Here is a 9384-nt window from a genome sequence, read left to right on the forward strand (position 1 = left end):
CTGGGACCTTATATGGTCTGCTAGTGGTTGGTATATGTCTAAACTGATTGGTGGTTGTATCTGGGGTCTCTATTGGATTAGGGTTAATGTCCTCATTGGTTGGTACTAGGGCTTCCTATGTTATTGGGAGTAGGGTGGGACTAGGGCTAGGGTTAGACCTTTAATTGGAAGTAGCGATTAGGGCTTCTGGTGTGATTGATTACTGGACTAGGTGTGGGACTTAGAGTAGGGTTAGGCTTTCTATTGGAAGTAGGGACTAGAGCTACCTGTGCCATTGGTTGCATGGACTTGTTTTGGGACTACTGGTAGGGCTAGGACCTTTATTGGACGTAGAGATCAGGGTTTTTGAACTGATTGGGTGCTTGGACTAGGGCTAAGATTGGCTGTAAATGCAAATGTAGAGGTACTTGTATAACGCACGACTACCTGGAGACCTCTTGGCGCTTGTACGAATACCCCTGAGGAACCCTTCCTGGCCTTTCCCTGTGAAGTGCCCTGGGGGTGCCTGGGCACCCCCAAGGTGAAGACAGGCATCCTAGCGTTGTTGGGGCCGTTGTGGAGATTAAGCAAGCTGTTGCCCAGAGTTGCAGAGTGGGACTTATGATTAGAATAGGCACTGAGGCAAGAATTATCAGGTACGAGGAAATTGAGACCAAGACCCGCCGAGGCGGGAATTGAACCCTGGTCCCGGCCAGACTTCTGCATCAGGGTCTGCCACTCTAACCATTGAGCCACACTTCTCCACTGGCTGTAAGGTCCTGGTCTCCTATTGGCTCTAGATTCTAGGGCTAGTGTTGTGATTGGATAGTGTTAGGGCTAGGGTTCCCATTGGCTCAAGGGGTAACCTGATTACTAGGGCTATATATAAAAAAGGCCATGCTTATGGCGTCTCAGCACGGGCAGTTGCCTGTTTGAGCCTGGTAAGGGCAGAGAGGACAAGGGCAGTTTCCTGTTTGAGCCTGTTCGAGACTGGTCGGGACTAGGGCCAGAAATGCTGCCCTTTTTCTCATTTAGCAATACCAGAATGTAGATCAATGTCTTACATTCTCCCCAGTACAAGGATCTGGACCTAAATCCATCGTTTTTTGCACTCCACACCACCCTGGGTCAGATAATGGCTTTATGCAATCAGCTCTGACCCTGTGCCCCATGGGAACAGTCCAGTCCGAACTACAACAGCCATATCTTTCCCAGACCGGAATCAAGCATCCGAGGACCGGACCGGTTTCGAGGTAACACCTCTCATCAGCCCGGCAAGCTTGACTCCAGTGGTGTGGAGGCTCTGGGACCCACGTCTGAGCTACCCCAGTACACTCAGGGAGAAAATTACAAAAAACAATTTGATGGACAGAATGTAGATCAATGTCTTACATTCACCCCAGTACAAGGATCTGGGCCTAAATCCATCGTTTTTTGCACTCCACACCACCCTGGGTCAGATAATGGCTTTATGCAAATCAGCTCTGACCCTGTGCCCCAATGTGTGACATTGATCCACATTCTGTCCATCACCTGTTTTGTTTGCAATTGCCGCCATAAGTGCGCTGGGGATGCTCAGACGTGGGTCCCAGGCACTCCAAACCACTGGAGTCAAGCTAGCCGGGCTGATGGGAAGGACATGGCTTTTGTAGTTCGGACTGGACTGTTCCCATGGGGCACAGGGTCAGAGCTGATTTGCATATCGCCATTGTCTAACCCAGGGTGGTGTGGAGTGCAAAAAAACGATGGATTTGGGCCCAGATCTTTGGACTGGGGTGAGTGTGTGACATTGATCCACATTCGGTCCATCACCTGTTGTGTTTGCATATTCCGCCCTAAGTGCCCTGGGGATGCCCAGACGTGGGTCCCAGGCACTCCACACCACTGGAGTCAAGCTAGCCGGGCTGATGAGAGGTGTTACCTCGAAACCGGTCCGGTCCGGTCCTCGGATGCTTGATTCCGTTCTGGGAAGGACATGGCTTTTGTAGTTCGGACTGGACTGTTCCCATGGGGCACAGGGTCAGAGCTGATTTGCATATCGCCATTGTCTAACCCAGGGTGGTGTGGAGTGCAAAAAAACGATGGATTTGGGCCCAGATCTTTGGACTGGGGTGAGTGTGTGACATTGATCCACATTCGGTCCATCACCTGTTGTGTTTGCATATTCCGCCCTAAGTGCGCTGGGGATGCCCAGACGTGGGTCCCAGGCACTCCACGCCACTGGAGTCAAGCTAGCCGGGCTGATGAGAGGTGTTACCTCGAAACCGGTCCGGTCCTCGGATGCTTGATTCCGTTCTGGGAAGGACATGGCTTTTGTAGTTCGGACTGGACTGTTCCCATGGGGCACAGGGTCAGAGCTGATTTGCATATCGCCATTGTCTAACCCAGGGTGGTGTGGAGTGCAAAGAAACGATGGATTTGGGCCCAGATCTTTGGACTGGGGTGAGTGTGTGACATTGATCCACATTCGGTCCATCACCTGTTGTGTTTGCATATATAAAAAAGGCCATGCTTATGGCGTCTCAGCACGGGCAGTTGCCTGTTTGAGCCTGGTAAGGGCAGAGAGGACAAGGGCAGTTTCCTGTTTGAGCCTGTTCGAGACTGGTCGGGACTAGGGCCAGAAATGCTGCCCTTTTTCTCATTTGGCAATACCCAGCCCACACCATCCACATCCACAAAAAAGAGCAGCACACTCCCACCAAATGTACACCATGCACAACACTATGCACAAATTAATGTACCAGCCTACACTACAAACCCAACCAAACCACATCTACACACCCTACTATCCCAACTACCACACATATCCACCATCACCTACAAACAGAACACAACTCTATCCTATACCACTAACCAATACACTCATCACTAACACAACACCAATCAACATCATAAATAACTACATCACATTCACCCTGCTGTAATTACACCTAACAGACCACCTTTTATCTACTACACTACCCCTCCTTGCATCATCTGACACATCTTTTACTATACCGATCCCCTAAAACAGACCATTCTAAACTCTTTCCTCGGAGTCCTCCCCTCCAAAGCTCCTTTTTACTCATCCAAAAGCCTCCTCCTATTGATAAGACCTAAAAAAAAAATCTTTCACTCTTTTATCACTCCACTATATTTTCAATCGAAATTAACAGACTAACACGTTCACTTCTCAAATTCCATATTAAACTATACTAATATACTACCCAAATAACTGAATAACATATCCACTACTCAAATTACTTCATATTTTTCTACTATACTAATTTTCAACAGTAATCCTTTATGGGTTCCGGAGTGGCATGCCACTCGCCAGAAAAGCGATTCAACGCCCATCAGGGGTGACGAGTGCTGTATGAATGCAAATCTTTCTTACCCTTTTATCCCTCCGCTGTCCTTCTCACTCCAAGTAGCTGACTAGTGTTCAACACTGGAATTACTTCATGTTTCACCGTATTAATTCATCACTAATCCTTTGTAGGCTTCCTGAATAACTTGTGTCAACAAGCTCTATATAAATACAAACCTTTGTCCTCCTCTATCCTTCTGCTATCATTCCAAATCCAAATAACTGACTAACCTATCCACCACTTAAAATGTACTTGCATGTTTCACTATACTAATTCAACACTAATCCTCTATGGGTCCCAGAGTGGCGTGCTACTCGCCGAAAAGCGCTTTGACGCCTCGTCAGGGGTAGTAAGCGCTATATAAATGCAATTACAATACAATACAATACATGATGAGCAATCACATTATTATAGATAAATATTATTAACTCATAAATGAGTTTGTCTTTATTAGTGTTATCGACTGGTTATATAAAGAGTGTATAATGGTTTATTTCTAGATCCAAATATTATTTTGGCAAACCCTGATTACATTATATAAAATGTATTGCCAAAAAAGGTTATTATGAAGATAATATGGTAATGAAGTTCTGGTAAGTTTGGTATTCACTCACCCAGTGTAAAGGGACTTGTAGGGTAATGAATTAGGTCCAGGTAATGACATTGTATTAGTCTCAGCAGCGTCTGAATTCCGGTCCCGTCTGCCACCCGGCAGTCAGGCAACACGACCTAGAAGCGATCAGGAAAAACAGAACTCTCCCTTGGGAGAAACATGCTGCGCCTCCTGACTAGCCCGGCAACCAGGAGGCATGGGAACGGGATGCCTGTGGCTAACAGGCAGAGGAGCTACCCCACCCCCCCCCCAAGTCAAGCAGGGAGAGCGAGGAAGCCGCACTGGCACAAAGCCACTGCCCAGCAGCAACACATACGTTCAACACACCAGGAGCTCCAGAGCTCCTGCATTGTCCTTCTACTACCAGTAGAACAGAAAAAAAGAACAGGAGGAAAGCTGGGAGTGGTATGCTTATATACTCTCAGAGGGAGGGGGAGGGGTAGGGCCAGCATTCCTTTGTTATTCTTTTCTGTCAGAGAGATAGATTATCTCACTTTGTGCATGAATGGGATGAGGACAGGAGGGACCTGGGGGTAATTTGACTTACTCTTGTAGTACACCTCTAAGTGGTGAAGCTCTGTCAACATTCACTTTTACCCTTTGATATATTCCTGTTGATGTTTAAACCTTCTTGAATTGTTGTGTGCAGCAGGATCACTGCTTTACACACAGCTCTCTTTATACTAATCGCCAGAAAATGGGGAGCCACCGTATCGGATTCATCAGTGAGCACACTGTTGTAACTGGCTCATTTAGAGTTTGTTCGCTAAGAAGACAGTTTAGCTCTTTCATAATATTTTAATAAACCTTATTTGAGGTGTCTTAAAGTTCGATTCAATATTTTTTAACGCAATTTTATGATAAAATTATAAATATGTCCATGTGTACCTACAAAAAATCTGAATGCATTTTGCACGGTGACCCTCCTTCTGCATTGGTAAATCTCACATTTTGGCCAGTAACAAACACAAACATTGGCAAAGTCAATAGGTCTTGCCTATAAAAGAGCTATTGGCTACGCCAATATGTTTTAGCTGTGTTGCATACCAGCGTAGCTTCTGTTCAGTATGGCTAAAATTTAGTGATGTAAAGGAGATTGGCATAGAGTGTCGTAAAGTGGAGTAGAGTGGAACTTTATGCGGAGGGATAGAGTGGTATGGAGTGTCATTGAGAGATTAGAGTGTCGTAGAGTGGAAGGGCATAGAGTAGAGAGTTGTGGAGTGGTGTAGAACAAAGTGGAGTAGTGTAGAGGGTGTTGCGTAAGAAGGAGTTTTGTTGTAGGGTAGAGTAGCATAGAACAGAGTAGATTGTCTTGGAGTGGAGTAGTGTAGTAGAATGGAATGGCATAGATTGAAGTTTAGTGGAGTAGTGTGTCATAGAATAGAGTGGAGAAAAGTGGCATGGAGTCGCATAGAGGGAGTTGCGTAAACATCGTAGAGCGGAGTGTGTTGTAGGGTGGCATAGAGTGGAGTAGAGTGTCAGCGTGGAGTAGAGTTTAATGGAGTAGAGCGGTATATAGTAGAGTTTCATAGAGTAGAGTGTCATAGAGAGGCCTAGAGTGAAGTGGCGTAAAGAACAGTTGTGCAGAGTAGATTGGCATAGAGTGAAGTGGTTTAGAGTGCATTGGTTTTAAGTAAAGGTGTAGAGTGCAGTGACGTAGAGTAGATTATTTCAGAGTAGAATGAAGTGTTTTACAGTGGAGTGGTTCAGGGTAGAGTGCAGATGTGTAGAGTAAAGTTGTGTAAGGTGCAGTGCTGTAGAGTAGAGAGACGTGGAGTGAACTGGTGCAGAATACATTAGAGCGGTGTGGAGTGATGCAGAGTGTAGTTGCATCAAGTGCAGTAGAGTGTGGTAGAGTTGAGTGGTGCGTAGTACAATGCAGAGGCATAAATCAGAGTTGTGCAGAGTAGGGTGTGGCAGAGTAAAGTGGTGTCGAGAGCAGTGGCATAGATGTACAGTGGTTCAGAGTAGAATAGAGTGGCATAGTGATGTAGAACACAATAGTGTAGAGACAATGGTGCAGAGTACAGTGGTAATGGGTTCAGTGGTGGAGAGTGCAGTCTTGCAGAGTAGAGTGTTGAAGAGTGCAGAGGCGCAGAGTAGAGAGGAGCAGAGTACAGTTGTGCAGGGTTGAACAGAGGGGCAAAGAGTGCAGTGACATAGAGTGCAATGGTGTAGAGTGGTGAAGTGTGCAGTGGTGAAGAATGCAGTGGAATGAAGTGGCATTGAGTGGAGTGGTTCAGGGTAGAGTGGAAAGCAGAGGTGCAGAGCGGCATAGAGTGCAGTGATGTAGAGCTGAGTACAGTGACGTGGAATGCTGTGATGCAGACTACAGTTGCGTGCAGTGATGCAGAGCATAGTGGCATAAAGTTGATTGGTGCAGAGTAGAGTGCAGTGACATAGAGTTGAGTGGTGCAGAGAGCAGTGGTGTAGAGTACATTGGTGTAGAGTAGAATAGAGTGGCATAGAGTGTAGTGACATTGCGTGCAATGTTGTAGAGTGCAGTGGTGCAGGGTATATTGGCATTAAGTTTAATGGCCGAGAGTGCAGCCTTGAAGAGTAGAGGGGCGCAGAGTTCATTGGTTTTGAGTAAAGTGGTGTTAAGTGCACTGGTGTAGAGTGCAGTGGTTTAGAGTAGTTTGGCATAGAGGACAGTAGCATATAGTAGAGTGGTGCAGAGTAGAGTAGCGCAGCATAGTGTGGCACAGAATGGAGTAGCGTGACGTAGAGTGAAGTGGCATAGAGTGCAGTGGCAGAGAAGAGACTGATTCAGAGTACAGCGAAGTGGCCTAGAGTGGGGTGGTGCAGGGTAGAGTGGAGTGGTGCAGGATGAAGTGCAGAAGCATAGAGTAATAGAGTAAAGCACAGTGGTGTAGAGTGGTGCTAATGGTAGCTCACCAGTACCCTCAAAGTAGCTCTCAGGGGTGAAGCCAAACCAATCTGATCTGAGGGATTCTGTGCATATTAAAGAAGGCAGCACTGCTCGTTTCATTACCTGCAAGTGTTACAGACAGCCAAACCAATGGCAGGACCTCTTGATAACACTCAAACACACACTCTGTTGGCCTATCAATCAATCAATCAGGGATTTATAGAGTGCACTACTCACCCGTGAGGGTCTCAAAGCGCTGGGGCGGGGGCATTTGGGCAGCTCCGGTCATTTGAAAAGCCAGGTCTTGAGGCTCTTCCTGAATGCTTTCAGTGTGGGGCTTCGTCTGATGCTGAGGGGCGGTTTGTTTCAGGTCTTGGCCGCGATGTAGGAGAAGGATCTGCCTCCAGTTCTGACTCTGTGGATGCGGGTGATTTCGGCCAAGGCCTGGTCATCAGAGCTGAGGTTTCACTTGGAGGCCTAGAAGAAGATTCTTTAGTTGAGGTACTGGGGTCCGGTGTTGTGGAGGGCTTTGTAGGTGTGTGTGCGCAGCTTGAAGGTCACTCTTTTTTTGAAGGGGAGCCAGTGGAGGTCCCGTAGGTGCTGGGTGATGTGGTCTTGTCGTGGGATGCTGAAGACGAGTCTGGCTGCAGCGTTCTGGACGGTCTGGAGTTTGTGGAGCAGAGATTTGTTGATTCCGGCATAGAGGGCCTTCCGGTAGTCCAGCCTACTGGTAATGAGTGCATGGGTGACGGTCTTCCTGGATTCGGAAGGGATCCATTGAAAGGTCTTGCGAAGTATGCGGAGGGTGTTGAAGCATGTGTAGGCTACGGTGTTGGCCTATGGGTCTGTCACATGAACCATCTTTAACCACTTTAAATCTACCTAAGAAGGAGATTGGCTATGTTATATGCCCTGCTCTATCAGTCACACTGAGTTGCTGTCTGTAACTCTTGCAGGTAATAAAACGAGCAGTGCTGCCTTCTTTAATATACACAGAATCCCTGAGATCAGATTGGTTTGGCTTCACCTCTGAGAGCTATTTTGAGGGTGCTGGTGAGCTACCAGTAGCTCCAGAGCTACTGGTTGGAGACCCTGTAGTGTAGTTCCTATTTTCCCTATAGGCTCTGCACATTGGAATAACATAAACAGTAGTATAGGCGTAGAAGTGCGGTCTTCCAGGTCTCTACTGACTATGCTAAACTTAATTGGTTTGGTACCAACTAGCTCAGAGGTCACTGGAAACTTTCTTGACTGAGTAGGAAATGATCAGCTTCCCTGGTACAGACAAGAAGGGATTCAGTTTTCCTACAACCGCATAAACATGGCAACTTTGCTCCTTAGAATAAGAGTCAATCTCTAGAGTCGTGTGAAACAATAGACAGTTATTTTACTCAGTCAGTTGTGCAGATTACTTTCACCAAGATGCAGAGAAATAGAGAGACGGGCGTTTTCAATAAAAAGTATTATTTATTGAACAGTCTTTCTTCTCATGCAAGAGAAATGAATTGCCACAATTGCAGGACTAGTTATTATAAAAAGTGCGTACAGTAAAATGAGGATTGCGAAATAATACTGTAAAAGCATTGATATGGTTTCTTAGCCATACAATGGTTAAAATGAATAAAATATATACATTCATATACACATTTAGCTAACGTACTCAAATGGTGCTTCTAACTACGCCTACCCCAGTGTACCTGACCTAAGCCTAATACTTGGGAGGGAGTAAGTAAGTAGCAGTTTTAGTTAAGTTGGTTTTGCCAAGGTTTGCTTCAAGAATTCTCTCTAAGGGTTTAGTCAACACCATACCTCTGGAATAGAATGTTGGAGGTCTTGTATCTCCTTCCAGGACTCGATATCCCAGTCACTCGCAAGAGTAGGCTGGAAACGCCGGAGCTGGATTTTCTCGGCAGGAGAAAAGACAGCGTCTCTCTCAGCGCGTCGAGGAGGAGGAGCGGCAGCGTCCGTGGGCAGCTTGCATCTGCTGGGCTCTGTAAGGGACAGCTGTTCTGCTCCTGTATTCACCACACCATCGCTATCATCTATGTCGTTGAGGCAGCGTTTGCTTAAGGCAACATTGGTAATATTTATACCTGAAAGGTGCCTTGTTTGACGTAAGTTTTTGGACATAAGACGTCAATAAAGATGTCACTAGGAAGTGATCGTCTCTCAGTGCTCATTAGACTTCTATTACTAATCAAAACATAGCAAGCGGGGCTTTCCCAGGTTGCTGAGTTTTATCTTGTTGAAGAACTCAGAGTGTAATCTAGGAATCTTAGATAGTGGCTTCTGCTGTGTCATCTGCTCTAATGAGCTGCAGAGGAGGAGATTCTGAAATGTGGCTCTGATCGTGTTAGGCCAGAGACGAGTTTCTGAAATATCGCTCTTGATCGTTTATGCCATTATATGGGTACAAATGGATTATAGCCGTATAGGGGCATAAGGTCACAGTATTGATCGGGATCCTAGATTAGAACACGACACCCACTCCACAAATTTATGTCAAATTACTAAAAACTATAGCAAAAGATGCATGTGTAACATTACCCACCCCAAAATACATATTCGCA

Source organism: Lissotriton vulgaris, chromosome 12, assembly GCF_964263255.1.
Source record: "Lissotriton vulgaris chromosome 12, aLisVul1.2, whole genome shotgun sequence".
NCBI lineage: Eukaryota > Metazoa > Chordata > Amphibia > Caudata > Salamandridae > Lissotriton > Lissotriton vulgaris.